The 16,703-nt window shown below is 35.3% G+C and overlaps 1 long non-coding RNA gene across 1 annotated transcript; it reads left to right on the top strand.

Annotated features, from left to right (window-relative positions):
* The first annotated feature begins 2,997 nt into the window (after positions 1-2,997).
* On the top strand, positions 2,998-5,494 carry LOC141342120 (uncharacterized). Its single transcript, XR_012356663.1, has 5 exons — positions 2,998-3,253; positions 3,730-3,756; positions 4,328-4,476; positions 4,675-4,770; positions 4,849-5,494. It is a non-coding gene; the product is annotated as an uncharacterized lncRNA (long non-coding RNA).
* Positions 5,495-16,703: the final 11,209 nt, after the last annotated feature.

Raw genomic sequence — 16,703 nt, 5'->3', positions numbered from 1 at the left:
GCTTGGTGGCCATTTTGGTCGGGGATTCAGGCTTGGCGGCCATCTTGGCCGGGAACTCAGGAACGGTGGCCATCTTGGCCGGGGACTCAGGCTTGGCGGCCATCTTGGCCGGGAACTCAGGAACAACGGCCATCTTGGCCAGGGATTCAGGCTTGGCAGCCATCTTGGCCGGGAACTCAGGAACGGTGGCCATCTTGGCCAGGGATTCAGGCTTGGCGGCCATCTTGGCCAGGAACGTCGGCCCTCTTGGCCGGGAACTCAGGAACGTCGACCCTCTTGGCCGGGGACTCAGGCTTGGCGGCCATCTTGGCCAGGGATTCAGGCTTGGCGGCCATCTTGGCTGGGAACTCAGGAATGGCGGCCATCTTGGCCAGGGACTCAGGCTTGGCGGCCATATTGGCCGGGAACTCAGGAACGGAGGCCATCTTGTGTGCAGACTCTGGCATGGCAGCCATCTTGAGAGCAGATACTAACATGGCGGCCAACTGGTGAGCAGACTCTGACATGGCAGCCATCTTGCGAACAGACTCTGACATGGCAGCCATCTTGCGAACAGACTCTGACATGGCAGCCATCTTGCGAACAGACTCTGACATGGCAGCCATCTTGCGAACAGACTCTGACATGGCAGCCATCTTGCGAACAGACTCTGTCATGGCAGCCATCTTGCTTGCAGACTCTGGCGTGGCAGCCATTTTGTGAGCTGACGATGGCATGGCGGCTGACGGGCTTGAACACGGAGAGGAAGCCTGAGACACTGAGCTTGAGCGCTGGGCGGCGGCCGGCCGCATCGGGCTGAGGACAGCGGCGGAGCTTTGGAGGATGACAGGAGATAGGAGACTGGGCTGGCGGTGCGAACCGTTGGCACGGTATGTGGGGGGTCCTGGCTTATGGAGGGCTGGCACGATGTGCTGTGCCGCAGAGGGGGCTGGATGATGAGACTTAGTCAGACTGATCGGACAAATTTCTTTGACTTCGAAATCAGACCCATTTAAAAACAGAATGAGATTGACTAGCTCGATCAAGGGGAATTGACAGGCAGGAAGATCGCAGCGAATAATCTCATCATCCAGTCCCAAAATAAACACAGCGCCGAGTGAAGCATCGGGCCAGCCCACCTGATGTGAAAGCTCGAGGAACTCCTCCACATATCGCTCCAACGTTCGGCCTGCCGTAGTCTCCACAGTTTTTCCTGAGCCCGATTCATCTTCTGTTTAGGTCCGTCGTTCTGTCACACTCTGGTGGGTTGAGGAGTGGAGATGGAGGAAGAGAACTGGAGTAAATGAATATATTATAAGTTTATTAACCCTCATGTACTGTTCGATTTCAGTTACTTCCTGTACGGTCTGGGTCAAATTGACCCTAACTGGATTCAATACAATTTGCCAAAAATCACACTATGAAAACAACAAAGACTCAGGTACTAACAGTAAACTTTTTTATATGAATACTCATCAAATGGAACATATGATGTATGAATATGTTTCCAAAACATTTTTATTTCTTTTTTTTTTTTTTTTACAGTTTTGTTTTGACAAATTTTGAAAATACAAAGTATGCTGACTTTTTTTGCTGGTTTGTTTTAACTTGTTTTTGTTGTTTTGCATTTGCTGCTCAAAACATCAGAACTGAACAATTTAATATTGCTGTATAATGAAAAAAACGTTCACTTTTTGCCTAAGTTGGGTCATTTTTTGTTCTGTAGACTAAATTCATAAATTCAAGGAATTACTCAAGACAAGATGAGCACACAGCAAGTGCATGCTTTCTGCATACAAATTTCTTGCACTTCACACACATGGTTCTGGTTTTGCTGTCACGTTTGGATGGGCACACATCACATCTCTTCCTTTTTTTCCCGACATCTCTGCTCACTTCTTCGTTTTCTGTGGAACTGACTCTGGATCCACCAGCTTGCACTGACTCAACAAAAGCTGAAGCCGCTGGAGTTTGAGGTGGACAGGTGCGTCTCTGGATCTCAGGCGTGATGAGAGCTCTTCCCAGCTCTTCCAGGAACACCCGACGTTTGTATGCTGACACGTCCAGGATGTTGTAGAAGATGACCAAAGGCCAACGGACAGTCTTGCGCTGACAGCTGAAGGAGGATGTAACTTTGTCCAAGTTGTCGACTCCACCTTTGGCTTCAGGCCCAGTTACATACTCCTTCAGCTGTCAGCGCAAGACTGTCCGTTGGCCTTTGGTCATCTTCTACAACATCCTGGACATGTCAGCATACAAACGTCGGGTGTTCCTGGAAGAGCTGCACTGTATTCCCGAACAGTATAACCTACTTATAAAAAATAAGTGAACTGTACTTAAAACTGTGAAACAGTTCATTCAACTTAAAACTTTTAAGTTTGTTTAACGATTTGGGCGTTTTAACTTCCAGGAACTTAAATAAAATAAGTAAAACATGACGTCATCTTATTACCATAGCCTTATTTTTGCCTCTTGGTGGCGGTAATAAGCTTTATTGCGGTCCAAACTGCCAATTCAACAAAGAAGAGTCTCTACACTCAAAAACATTTTAAAGCCTTTTTAATAGATATACAAATTTCAGTAGTAAAATTCTATCAAATTGAATTTAATGATCCTTTACATATTTTAATTGAATAATTGATTAGGGATAGTTTAGTTATTCAATTAAAATATGGGTTATTTAATTCAATTTGATGGAATTTTACTATTTATTGAAATGCATAAATCTAAATTGTAGTGTACTCAGTGCATTTTATTTGCCATTAAAACATAGTAGGTAAAACTCTCCAAAACAGACTAGTCAACATGACCATCATGATATGTCCGTTTATTTCATGTTTACACACGGACATATCATGTATTTCATGACTGTAAAAATAACAACGAAGTAAAACGAATAACCAAAGCCTTATTTTTGCCTCTTGGTGGCAGTAATGAGCTTTATCGCGTTCCAATCTGCCAACGAAAAAGAAGAGTCTACTCGGTGCACTTTATTTGCATGTTTTTAAAAACATAACATACCAGGTAAAACTATACAAAACGCAACAAAGAGTCAACATATCATTCCATGTCCGTTTATTTCATGTTTTACTCAAATGACTGTAAAAAATAACAACGGAGTAAAATAATTCCCATTTGAAATTGAGCGCTCGGATTTGAACTTGGAAGCCCGCCATGTCATGCAGGAGTCGTTGCCTCAACGTGGTTCTGTAGAAATATCGTTCATCGTCATCTTTTCTGTGTTTGCTGCGGTTTGTTTAGCGGCTATAATCTGGTAAGTACTTCTTAAAACTTTTTAAAAAGTTATTCTAGTAATCTGCATCAGAATGTGACAATATAGTCATCAAACTGAAACTATTGTTGAGTTTAGCTAATAGACGACCTAAAATGATCAGGCACACTTTAGGCCTGATGTTATTTGTGGAGGGATTGATCTAAATTTTAACCATTTAGGGACATAGTTGATGTATGCTCGCAATCGCATTGCACGGTTATTAATTTGTGGTAGGCCTACTGCTGGTTATCGCAGTTGCTTGTATTGAAGCTTTTCGGTTACACAACCTAAATTGAAACAGAAAAAAAAAGAAAAAAAGATTAAAACCACTTTCATTCAATCTTACTTGTTTTTTATCCAATGCTTAAAAGTAAATTAGCTGCAATGGAAGCCGAATGTTCTAAATTCTGAAATTGTTGTATGACTTTGACATGTCTCTGCCTCACTATTAATTTGTGTTTTTATTTTCTCTACAGGTTAAAACTTGTGAGACCAGAGCATATGTGAGTAAAATTACAATTTGGAATTTGGGGGTGAAAATACATATGTAAAGACTTAAAAGTATGCAGCATTTTAAAACTGATAACAACTTTTTTTAGAGGTTGGCATAGCTCAGGGTTGGCTCATGTCTTGTCATTGTCATGATTTTTCATGATGGATTGGAAATGCAGGTTATGTGATTCCTCCTCACTTACCCGAGCACAGTTACTTGGGCATTATGGTTTGCAACATAGCCATTTTTCAAAGGTTGGCCCTTTACTGTGTCTCTATGACTCGTGCATTTGCACATTTGTTTCATTCAATGCACTAAAAATTAATGTATCAGGATTTCACAATGAGAAGGATAAGAGGCACGCATGTCAAGAAATCCAGGTGGTGTACACGTCCTTTATGTGGGTTCAAGCAACCTTTTTCAGAAAAAAAAATATTTTTGGACATTTAAGAGGGCATTTGAGAAGTCATGAAATGGTAACATGTCCATATAAAAACTGTAGGTATACCACAAATGTGTCTGTTACTTTTGTTTTCTTATTTAACTTTTTTTATGTTATTTTTTTGAATGCTTGCTTTCAGATTGCTGCAGAATTCCACAGAATTACTAATATCAGCTTGAAAAACAAGTTCTATGCAGAGCTGGACAACCATACTCCTCGACTGATTGCTGCCGTACAGGCAAGGCAGCAGAAGCACTGAGAAGCATCTGTAGTGCCTATGATCTTACGGTGAATTTTGTTAATTACATTTATAGTACAAGTTAATTGGTTAATGTGCACAAGTATTTTACTGCTATCTGGTAATTGTTTAAATCTGGCTTTGAACTTTTTTTGCTTTAAATTTCTTCCCTTCTTTCATATGTACTTTTATCTCTATTTTATTCTTTTCTCTTGCATCACTAAGACAGTTCTGTTTTTTTTTTTCAGGATCACTGTGATATTAACAACAGACGTACAGCTGCACTTCGAGCCCTCCCTGTCTACTTGCGCGAAGATGACTCTGTGTTTTTCAAGATGTGGAATGTAGGTTTTTATACATCTCATTTGAATTTTAATGTTATTTATCTGATTATGCTTATGAAGTTCTCTAATGCTTTTCAGACTGAAGAGGTGGATGAGCCAGACATTGCAGATTCAGCTGTAGCTCTTGTCAGCATGGTGAATGGAGACTCGAGTTCCAATGTTCAGTTTGAACCAGCTGGGATTGCTATTGTGCTGGAAGGTGACATTGTTCTAAGGGACATTTCCAGGTTGGCTGATGCTTTTCTTTTGATTTTTGGTTTGATATATGCATTACATCTCAACTACCCCAAAGAGCTGACCCACACCTTTAACTTCGTCCAAAAAGTCTTACTGGGTTTGGATGACTCAAAGCCACTAACACCCAGATTGCTGAGTCTAAAAAATGAGCTACTGATTAAGGAGTAAGAGCAATGGATGTACGAGCGCGATACAATTTATTTTCTGTTCTTTTCAGTTGTTGTGACTACAGTATTTGCCCTATTAAACACTGAGCTTAAGATTTTAAATTTCCCAGTGAAGTGGAGAATTGCATTTTCATTGAAGTATTTACTGGGATTGCGTTACTGAAAGCCACTAGCACCCAGATTGCTGTCTAAATTTTCTGGATGCACAAGAGACTGTTTATTGTCTTTTATTTCACTTGTTGTGACTAATATTGTTACAGTCTGTTGTACTTATCTCAAATTTAGATATTTTCCAGAACACAAATGTATTGTATAACGAACACAATGCATAACCAACACAGAACACAAATGTATTGTATAATTGTATAATGTATTGTATGTAAATGTATAACAAAGATTTTGTATTTTTAATTTGTGATCAATAAAAATTGAGTTATAAAACACATAGAAGAAAAGTTTATTCAAATCAATAATTGAGTTAATCTGTTTTGTGGATTTAAGTGTAACTGACTTAAAACAATACATTTTATCAACTTAAAAGTTTTGAGTTATAAAATACATACAAAAAGTGTATTGAAATAAATAATTTTGAGTTAATCTGTTCTATGAATTTAAGTGTAACTGACTTAAAACAATTAATTTTATCAACTTAAAAAATTTGAGGAAACTTATTACCTCAAAACTTTTGAGTTATCTTAACTTATCGGGGTTTACAGTGTGGGAAGAGCTCTCATCACGCCTGAGATCCAGAGACGCACCTGTCCACCTCGATCTCCAGCGGCTTCAGCTTTTGTTGAGTCAGTGCAAGCAGGTGGATCCGGAGTCAGTTCCACAGAAAACGAAAAAGTGAGCAGAGATGTCGGGAAAAAAAGGAAGAGATGTGATGTGTGCCCATCCAAACGTGACAGCAAAACCAGAACCATGTGTGTGAAGTGCAAGAAATTTGTATGCAGAAAGCATGCACTTGCTGTGTGCTCATCTTGTCTTGAGTAATTCCTTGAATTTATGAATTTAGTCTACAGAACAAAAAATGACCCAACTTAGGCAAAAAGTGAATGACGCTCACAGAGGAGCATGAAACAAGACATAACAAAAACAAACATCAAAGAAATGTTTTGTTTTTTATACTATCTGTCTGACTTTTTTTTTTTTTTACATTTGTCTTTCTGTAATTTACACTTAATTCTAAATACTGTGATTTAACTTTTTTAAGTGTGTTTGGTTAGGGTTAGAGCTGAAATTAGTAAAACACTTGGACTGGAGTTGAAGAGCAAATGTTATTTTGTGTCTGTACAGGTGCTTTTGAATAGCTGGCTATGTGGGTCAAAATGACCCACAAACATTACGAACGTATAGACTTGTCTGTATGTACATTTAACAACACATTAGCGTGTTGAAACTTTGCATGCATGTTCATGACCCCAAATGAGAAAAACCCACAAAATATCAAGAAAAACAACATAGTTTTAATAGCATTTCAGATAGATTGCAAAAATAAATGAGAGCTCATTTTTACCATCTGTAGCTGACAAAATATTTTTTCTGTATTGAAATAAGTGGGGGAAATCCCTTTTTTTGGCTTCCTAGGCTAGTAAAAAACTAAAATAACAAAATATAACCAAGAAATGTTACTATTTTGGGTCTGTAGAGTTGCCTTAGAGCATTAAAATAGGTGGGTCAAATTGACCCGGGAACAGTACGAACGTAACATTTTTTTTTTTAGACATGCCAAAACACATCGGCATGTTGAAACTTTGCATGCATGTTCATGACCCTAAATGCGAAAAACACACAAAATATCAAGAAAAACAACATAGTTTTAATGGTATTTCAGACAGATTGCAAAAATAAATGAGAGCTAATTTTTACCATCTGTGGCTGACAAAATATTTTTCTGTATTGAAATAAGTGGGGGAAATCTCCTTGTTTTGGCTTCCTAGGCTAGTAAAAAACTAAAATAACAAAATATAACCAATAAATACTACTTTTTTGGGTCTGTAGAGTTGCGCTAGAACATTAAAATAGGTGGGTCAAATTGACCCGGGAACAGTACGAACGTAACAAAAATTTTTTTAGACATGCCAAAACACATCGGCATGTTGAAACTTTGCATGCATGTTCATGACCCTAAATAAGAAAAACACACAAAATATCAAGAAAAACAAGATAGTTTTAATCGTATTTTAGATAAGTTGCAAATATAAATGAGAGCTCATTTTTACCATTTGTAGCTGACAAAATATATTTCTGCATTGAAATAAGTGGGAAAATCAGATTTTTTGGCTTCATAGGCTAGTAAAAAACTAAAATAACAAAATATAACCAAGAAATTGTACAATTTTGGGTCGGTAGAGTTGCCCTAGAACATTAAAATAGGTGGGTCAAATTGACCCGGGAACAGTACGAATGTAACATTTTTTTTTTAGACATGCCAAAACACATCATTGTGTTGAAACTTTGCATGCATGTTCATGACACTAAATGAGGAAAAGTCACCTAAATTTAATAAGAAAAACCTAGGTTAACTAGTATATCTGACAACTCAAAAATCAAAACGGGTCAAATTGACCCGGAACAGTACATGAGGGAATGAAAACACTGAAAATTATAACAAACAAACAAAAACCGGGAGCAAGAAATGAGCACATGTAACATTAACGACGGACAGCTGGGAGTGATCAGACACAGACTTAAATACACAGAAAACAAGGAGTGGTTACAAACAAGATAACGAGATGACGAAGGGGAAATACAAATATGGGCAAGACTGAACCAACTAAACACAAACCAAAAGGGGGAGACAAGGACTAAACCATATGGACTAGAAACAGAAGGGGAAAAACATTGGGAAAACAGAACAGAACAGAGACAAAATACTGACACTATATTAGTAAATTATGTAAGCAAATAATCTGGTGCATTTAAGACTGTACTATTAGTGTATGTAGTATTATGTTATATAGTATGTTCAGATGCATGTATTTACATATACAGCATTCAAAGTGTCAAACCAAAAAAATTCAGACACTTTGATTGCAGGATAAGCAGGACATAGCAGCCAAATAAATGGCAAAATAAAGTGAGCATTATACCCAATAACTCTTCATATAGTGGACTATCAGTAAAATTGATAAAAAAAAATTGGGACCATGTTTTGTTACTTCTTTCAAAGTTATCTGACGGTTTGACTCTGAGTTCTTATAATATTTTATTACCATTTTCTAAACTATAGCGAATTAATTGTAATAATGTGAGAGATGTTGAAGGTGTCTGAATACATTTTGGTTTGGCTGTATAGTAACATGTAAAATATTGCTGTGATCAAAGCTGTATTTTCAGCATCATTACTCCTGTATTAAATATTACATGATTCATCAGAAATCATTGTTATATGCTGATTTGCTGCTGAGGGAAATTTATTATCAATATGAAAATATTGCTCTGCTAAAACAAACTTTTGAATGGAAGTGTATACACACGCAAACAGGATACAAACCGAAGAAATAATAATAATAAAAACACATTGATTTATATGGGCAAAGTAACAATCATCAAAACTTAATACAAGAGATATCTACACCTTAAAAGGGCTTAACCTGCACATTTACAGTAATGAGCATCTTCTGTGTAGCAAAATGTGACCACCATGTATACAGGCCAATAATAGGTTATAATAAATGAGCCTGAACATTCCCAATTGGCCTATGCTGATACAAATGGGTCACACACTCACTTTTTCTTTTTCCTCCCAGCTGTAATGTCCTTTGTTAGGAGACATCATATTGCAGTGTGTTAACTTTCACACAGTTTTCAGGCTTTGACATTATGGCATCTCTCTCCTTCACCAGATGTTTCTGACCTGTTGTACTTTCAGTGATAGTGATTTAAGAGTACAACATCCCTTATAGTGCAGCTGTACAGAGTTTATTATTTAGTTGGAGACCTACTGAGTTATAATAATTTGGCTGTCAATGCCTCTGTTTAAAGTTCCATGATATACTGTAAATTTATGGTCCAGACTTCACCTGGTATCACATATAACGAGATAAAAAGTCTTTTCAGTTTGAAAGTTTGAAGCCTAAAGTAGTTTTAAAAGATTAAAGTTTAATAGATAGATAGATAGATAGATAGCAAGTTGCTAACATGTTTGCAGCATGCTTAACGTGTTACTAGCATGTTGTTAGCAGGTTTCTAGCATGATTAGCATGTTACTAGCATGTTGCTACCATGATTAGTAAGTTACTAGCATGTTGTTAGCATGATTAGTCAGTTACTAGCATGTTGCTAGCATGATTAGCATGTTACTAGCATGTTGCTACCATGATTAGTAAGTTACTAGCATGTTGTTAGCATGATTAGTCAGTTACTAGCATGTTGCTAGCATGATTAGCATGTTACTAGCATGTTGCTACCATGATTAGTAAGTTACTAGCATGTTGTTAGCATGATTAGTAAGTTACTAGCATGTTGCTAGCATGATTAGCATGTTACTAGCATGCTGCATGTTACTAGCATATTGTTAGCATGATTAGTAAGTTACTAGCATGTTGCTAGCATGATTAGCATGTTACTAGCATGTTGCTACCATGATTAGTAAGTTACTAGCATGTTGTTAGCATGATTAGTAAGTTGCTAGCATGTTTCTATCATGATTAGCATGTTATTAGCATGTTGATAGCATGTTTTTAACATAAATTGCCAGTTACTAGCATGTTGCTAGCATGATTAGCATGTTGGTAGCATGATTCTAACATAATTAGCATGTTACTAGCATGTTAACATGATTAACAATTTATTAGCATATTAGCATTTTACTATCATGATTAGCATATTACTAGCATGTTGGTACCATGATTAGTAAGTTACTAGCATGTTGTTAGCATGATTAGTAAGTTACTAGCACGTTGCTAGCATGATTAGCATGTTACTAGCATGCCGCATGTTACCAAAGTCCTTTTAAGACAAGTCATGTCACTCGGCGGCCATCTTTGAAACGCCTCTCGGGCATACAAGTGCAGCTCCTATCTCTTTGAATGGGGAAACATCAAATTCTCCAAAACTGTTTGCCAAACTTACGATTAAATTTCATATTTGAAATCTCCAAAGAAATCCAACAAGAACTGCCTCATAAATATAGTTCCTTGTGCTTGAATAGCGTTAAAAACGCTTATTTTTCCGGCTGGATGAGCCAGTGCGCATGCGCAGTACTGAGCGCACGTCTTAGAGCGCCGACTGTTTCTATAGCAACCGGGACTTCTCACGGTAGCTGCAGTGACGCGCTGACTTTACTAATCAACGATTGGCTCTTTCACTAAGAAGGCGGAGCTTCGCGGCCATGATGACCGTTGCATTTTTCCCCATTCAAAACTACATGAGTGACATGTCTTTGGTATTCTATAGTCTTTGATGTTACTAGCATATTGTTAGCATAATTTGCAAGTTACTAACATGTTTACAGCATGATTAACATGTTACTAGAATTCTGCATGTTACTAGCATATTGTTAGCATCACTTGCAAATTACTAACATGTTGTAGCATGATTCTAACATAATTAGCATATTACTATCATGTTGCTAACATGATTTTATCATGATTAGCATTTTACTAGCTTGTTGCTAGCATGTTTCTATCATGATTAGCATGTTATTAGCATGTTGCTAGCATGTTTTTAACATAATTTGCCAGTTACTAGCATGTTGCTAGCATGATTAGCATGTTGGTAGCATGATTCTAACATAATTAGCATGTTACTAGCATGTTAAGATGATTAACAATTTATTAGCATGTTAGCATTTTACTATCATGATTAGCATGTTACTAGCATGTTGGTACCATGATTAGTAAAGTTACTAGCATGTTGTTAGCATGATTAGTAAGTTACTAGCATGTTGTTAGCATGATTAGCAAGTTAGTTTGAATGAGTTTAAATGGATTATAAATATAGTACATAGAAGGGAAGTTTGATTGAGTCTCAAGGGATTGTGGGAGTTTTGTCAGTTGTTTGTCAGAGTTTGAATAGTGTTGATCATTTGAACATTCCCTCAATGTAAGTCTATGGGATTTTTCCCAGTTTTATTGGTTATTTTTAGGAAAACCGTAAGTCCAATCAGTTAGAAAAGATACAGCAACTGGAGTCAGATCAGTCTGAAGAGCTGGGCTGAGTTTGAAGTTTGTAGAGTTAAATGTTAGTCTCAGCAGTAGATTTCAATAAGTTGGCTTTCTCAAGACAACTTAATGATGTCCCACAGAGTTTTATATTACATAAATACATGTTATGTTTTTATGAGTGCATACATTATTCACAATGTATTATCTGCTGTTTGGGGTCACCATTGCATGTCCAAGGTGCTAGATTACCATCTCAGCATTTCACTTTATGCCTGCCTGTTTGTGTCCCACACAGACAGGGCTTGTGGTTTTTTGGCATGGAGCACCCCAACACCATCTGTTCCTCCACCATTGTGCCTGGATACACACACACACACACACACATATTGATCAGCATTTCTCAGACGGACCATGCAGCAGGGTCTTGTGCAGCGCTACTGACAGATGCTGAATACCCACTGAATATCCCACTCAAAACGATTTTAGGGATAATTAGCATAATAAACACATGTATGTACACTAATTACTGGCATTTGGGCATAACAACTACAAATTGGTCTTGACTTCTAGTTTAACTTTAGCACTTAACTTATTCTGCATTCTTTGTGCTTCAGACATGAACTGTGAACAAAATCAGAAGCAGAATCAAGAGATTTACAAAAGCTGTTCAAAAGTTAAGATATTTAATGTTTTTAAGGAAGTCTTTTCTGCTCATCAAGGCTGTTTATAAATACAGAAAAAACGGTAATACTGAAAAATATTATTGCAATTTAAAATAGTGGTTTTCTATTTTAATATACTTTAAAATTGATTTTATTCCTGTGATGCAAAGCTGAATTTTCAGCATCATTACTGCAGTCTTTAGTTTGAAATGACCAATCAGAAATCTGATTTATTAATGTTGAAAACTATACATATTTCTGGTTTCTTTGATGAATACAATTTTTAAAAAAGAAAAGCACTTGTTTAAAATAGAAGTCTTTTGTAAAAATACACTACAAAAAATGCTTTTCTTACTTAGATTTTTTGTCTTGTTTCCAGACAAAATATCTAAAATTTCTTAAATCAAGAAGGCTTTTCTATAGACAAGTAAAACTTTTTTTCTTCTTGACAAAAACTAGTAAAAATTAAGTGAGTTTTTGCTTAGAACAGGCAAAATAATCTGCAGATCGGTTAAGCAGAAAAATCTTATTTCCAACAGAAAACAATATTATTTTTCTCATCCCGTTGGCAGATTATTTTGCCTGTTTCTAGCAAAAATGCACTTAATTTTGAATTGTTTTTTTTTTTTTCTGAAAACAAGACAATAATTTTTACTCATCTAGAAAAATACTTCTTGATTTAAGAATTTTTAGATATTTTGGCTTGAAACAAGACAAAAAATCTAAAGAAGAAAAGCATTTTTTGCAGTGTACCATTCAAAGTTTGGAGTCAGTCAATTTTTTCTTCATTTCTTTCTTTGAAAGAAACTAATACTTTTTATTCAGTGAGGATGTGTTAAATTGATTAAAAAAAAGTGATAGTAAAGACTTATATTGTTAGAAAAGATTTCTATTTTGAATAAATGCTGTTCTTTTTAACATTTTATTCATTAAAGAGTCCTGAAAAAATATCACAGGTTCCAATACAACTGTTTCAAACATTGATCATAAATGAACATATTATAATGATTTCTGAAGGATCATGTGACACTGAAGGCTGGAGTAATGGCTGATGAAAATGTAGGTTTGCATCACAGAAATAAATTATATTTTAAAATATATCAAAATAGAAAACTGTTATTCTAAATTGCAATAATAATTCATAATATTACCTTTTCTGTATTTTTGATCAAATAAATGGAACTTGAATGAGCATACAAGACTTCTTTAAAAAACATTACAAATCTTACTGATCCCAAGCTTTTGAACGCCAGCGCAAATATTCAGTAAATATTCACAGCATCAATACTGAAATTCACCGACTCTGGGAACAGGAGATGCTAAATATATCCTAACCTTAAACAGCTACAAATTCGACTTTCATCCTTCTCTCCCAAACGTCTCCGTAACAGCTGTCAGAGAGTGTGAAGAGTTTAAGAACAACCAGGAGCTATTTTCAGATTTCCAGGCCAGACACAGATGCCACACTGAGAACATACAGTAGCATGGACATTCACAATCCACTTGTGTTTTATTTCAGATCACTTCAAACATATTTGAACAACACAGCAGCAATGGTCTCAAAATAGCTTCCAGATTCAAATGAGTGAGCGCAAGATGACTAAATTTAAACACGCTCAGGTACAGCTATTATTCTAAATCCCTGAATTCAGGAATTATTTCATGGTGATATGATGAGTCACTTCCCTTTGCCCCTCAAAGTGCAAATAGCCCGCCTTGTTAGCTGAGGCTATTACCATTAACTCCACCCACCAATGTGTGATTGGAATAGTCAACACTACAAAAGACGGCAATACATTGTCAGCTCCAGTGTTTTACTCTTTTTGATGCGACCGATTCGAGTTGGAATCCCCCTTCTGTGGCAAACTTTTTTTCTCCCTTTTCAAATCTCATATCATATTGGAAAAGCATTTGTTAAAAAAAAAAAAAAAAAAAATTAAGGACATAATTGAAAAGTTGAAGATAAATTATCGGTTAGGGTTAGGGTAAGGGTAGGGAGGGCTTATTGTCCCAATAAGGCAGTACCATTTAAAGGAGTAGTTCACTTTCAGAACAAAGATTTACAGATAATGTCCTCACCCCCTTGTCATCCAAGATGTTCAAGTTTTTCTTTCTTCATGGTGTTTTTTGAGGAAAACATTTCAGGATTTCTATATAATGGACTTCTATGGTGCCCCCGAGTTTGAACTTCCAAAATGCTGATTAAATGCAGCTTCAAATGGCTCTAAACAATCCCAGCTGAGGAAGAAGAGTCTTATCTAGCGAAACAATCTGTTATTTTCTAAAAACATTTACAATTTATGTACTTTTTATTCTCTACACAGAGTTCACACAGAGCTAGACAAGACAAGCATTTGAGGTTAAAAAGTATATAGATTGTAATTTTTTAAAAGAAAATAACCGATCGATTTGTTAGACAAGACCCTTCTTTCCTCAGCTGTGATCGTTTAGAGCCCTTTGAAGCTGCATTTTGGAAGTTCAAACTCAGGGGCACCACAGAAGTCCATTATACGGAGAGAAATCCTGAAATGTTTTCCTCAAAAAACACCATTTCTTTACAACTGAAGAAAGAAAAACATGAACATCTTGGATGACAAGGGGGTGAGTACATTATCTGTACATTTTTGTTCTGGAAGTGAACTACTCCTTTAATAAATTGAATTAAATGTAAGTTAATTTACACTCAGTACGTAATTACTGCATATTGTTTTAATGTACTATAATACTGAGGTGCAGATAACTGTGTCTATTTGCAATAAGTATTATAAATAAAATCCTGCTATTTCAACAAAGTGTAAATAGAATCTATCTAAAAAAAAAAAAAAAAAAAAAAACTGATGGCAGTCTTGGTCTGTAACATGACATGAAATACTACCAGAAGATAAATCAGTTTATTTAATCATATTTAATCAAACTTTTCTATATGGGGCGGACATTTTGGCCACCTGAGCAAAAACATTCTTTATACCAAACCTGTACAATGTACACACACAAAAAAAGTGTGTAACTTTTAGCTTTAATGTGCTATTTATGTTAGATTTAACCCTTGATGTAACTAAATGATGTACAGTTTAGGTTACCTGAGAAAAAAAAAATATTTACAGTATAATACACTGCCGTCCAAAAGTTTGTGAACAGTATACATTTTTTTTTAAAGAAGTTTCTTAGGCTCATCAAGCAGCCTTGATTAAAAAAAAAATATTCTATTTGATTAAAAAAAAATACTGAATATTATTTCACAGAGTAATATTGTGAAAAATTATTGCTATTTAAAATTAAAGTTTTCTAATTTAATATACTTTAAAATATAGTTTATTTCTGTGAAGCTGATTTTTAATCAATGTTGGAAACAGTTGTGTTGCTTAATATTTTTTGGGACCTGTAATATTTTTTTTCAGGATTCTTTGATAAATAAAAAGTTAAAAAGAACAGAGTTTATTCAAAATAGAAAGAATAGACTACTATTCGAAAGTTTGGGGTCAGTAAATTGTAAATGAATTGCTACTTTTATTCAGCAAGGATGTGTTAAATGAATAAAAAGTAATAGTAAAGACTTATATTTTAAGAAGAGATTTCTATTTTTTAATTGTATTAATCAAACAATCAAAGAAAAAAAAATATATATCACAGGTTCCATATAAATATTAAGCAGCACAATTGTTTTCAACATTGATTGAACAAATTGTTGTTGTTTTTCCAAAAATATTAAAACCATACATTTTTTCCCCTAATTTATAGAAGACAACCACTGAAATGTCATTCAGTGTAATAATACATCAATTTTGGGATGAATTACTTTCACCCAAATACAAAATAGTTGTAATTCTACATTTCTTTAATTTGCCACTAGGTTTTGCCCATATGTCAGTTTTTACTCGTTTTTAATACGTACAAGTCAGAATAATCATGTTGTTAGATTTTTTTTTACATACATATTTACACTGAATGGCAATGTAACATTATTTCAACCAAATGTTGACATTTTATTCTCCAAAAACGTATTCGAAACCTTAAATGTATAATAAACCTTACATTTAATGTTTTCTATGGAAATAAAATCACTTTTGTAAATTTCTTTTGATGTGGAACGTCTTTGACTCTAATACATTTTCAAATGAGAGACAAATATTGCATTTTAACAATTCATTTTTCGTATAAACCTTGTCAATATCTATGAAAAACACATAAAGTTAGATACCAAAGCCTATGCCAGACTTTTGACATTTTTCATAAAATATCTTAATTTTATATTCTAAAGTGTACATCAACTAATTAATGGGTCAAAGCATAAAAACAGTAAGTGTAATATGGATTTAAAATGTTGCTTCCCCCCCCCCCCCCCCAAAAATAAAAATCATATTTTTTCCCTAATTTACAGAAGACACCTACTAAAATGTCATTCAGTGTAATAATAAATAATAAATCAATTTTGGGACAAATTACTTTCACCCCAAATACTAATTTGTTGTAATTCTACATTTTTAAAATTTGACACTATCCTAGGTTTTGCCCATTTGTCAGCAAGATTTTTTACTCATTTAAAACACAATCAAATTTAATATGCTCCCTTGTTCTTTTATATACTTTAATACGTACAAGTCAGAATAATAATCATGTTGTTTGATTTTTTTTACATACATATTGTGTTACACTGAATGACAATGTAACTTTATTTCAACACAATTTTGACATTTCCTTTTTTAATGGACATAAAATCACTTTTGTAAATTTCTTTTGATGTGGACATTTTTACGTCT

Source organism: Garra rufa, chromosome 9 (genome assembly GCF_049309525.1).
Source record: "Garra rufa chromosome 9, GarRuf1.0, whole genome shotgun sequence".
NCBI classification, from domain to species: domain Eukaryota; kingdom Metazoa; phylum Chordata; class Actinopteri; order Cypriniformes; family Cyprinidae; genus Garra; species Garra rufa.
The sequence above is the reverse complement of the archived record's forward strand: the minus strand, read 5'-3'. Positions and strand labels throughout refer to the sequence as shown.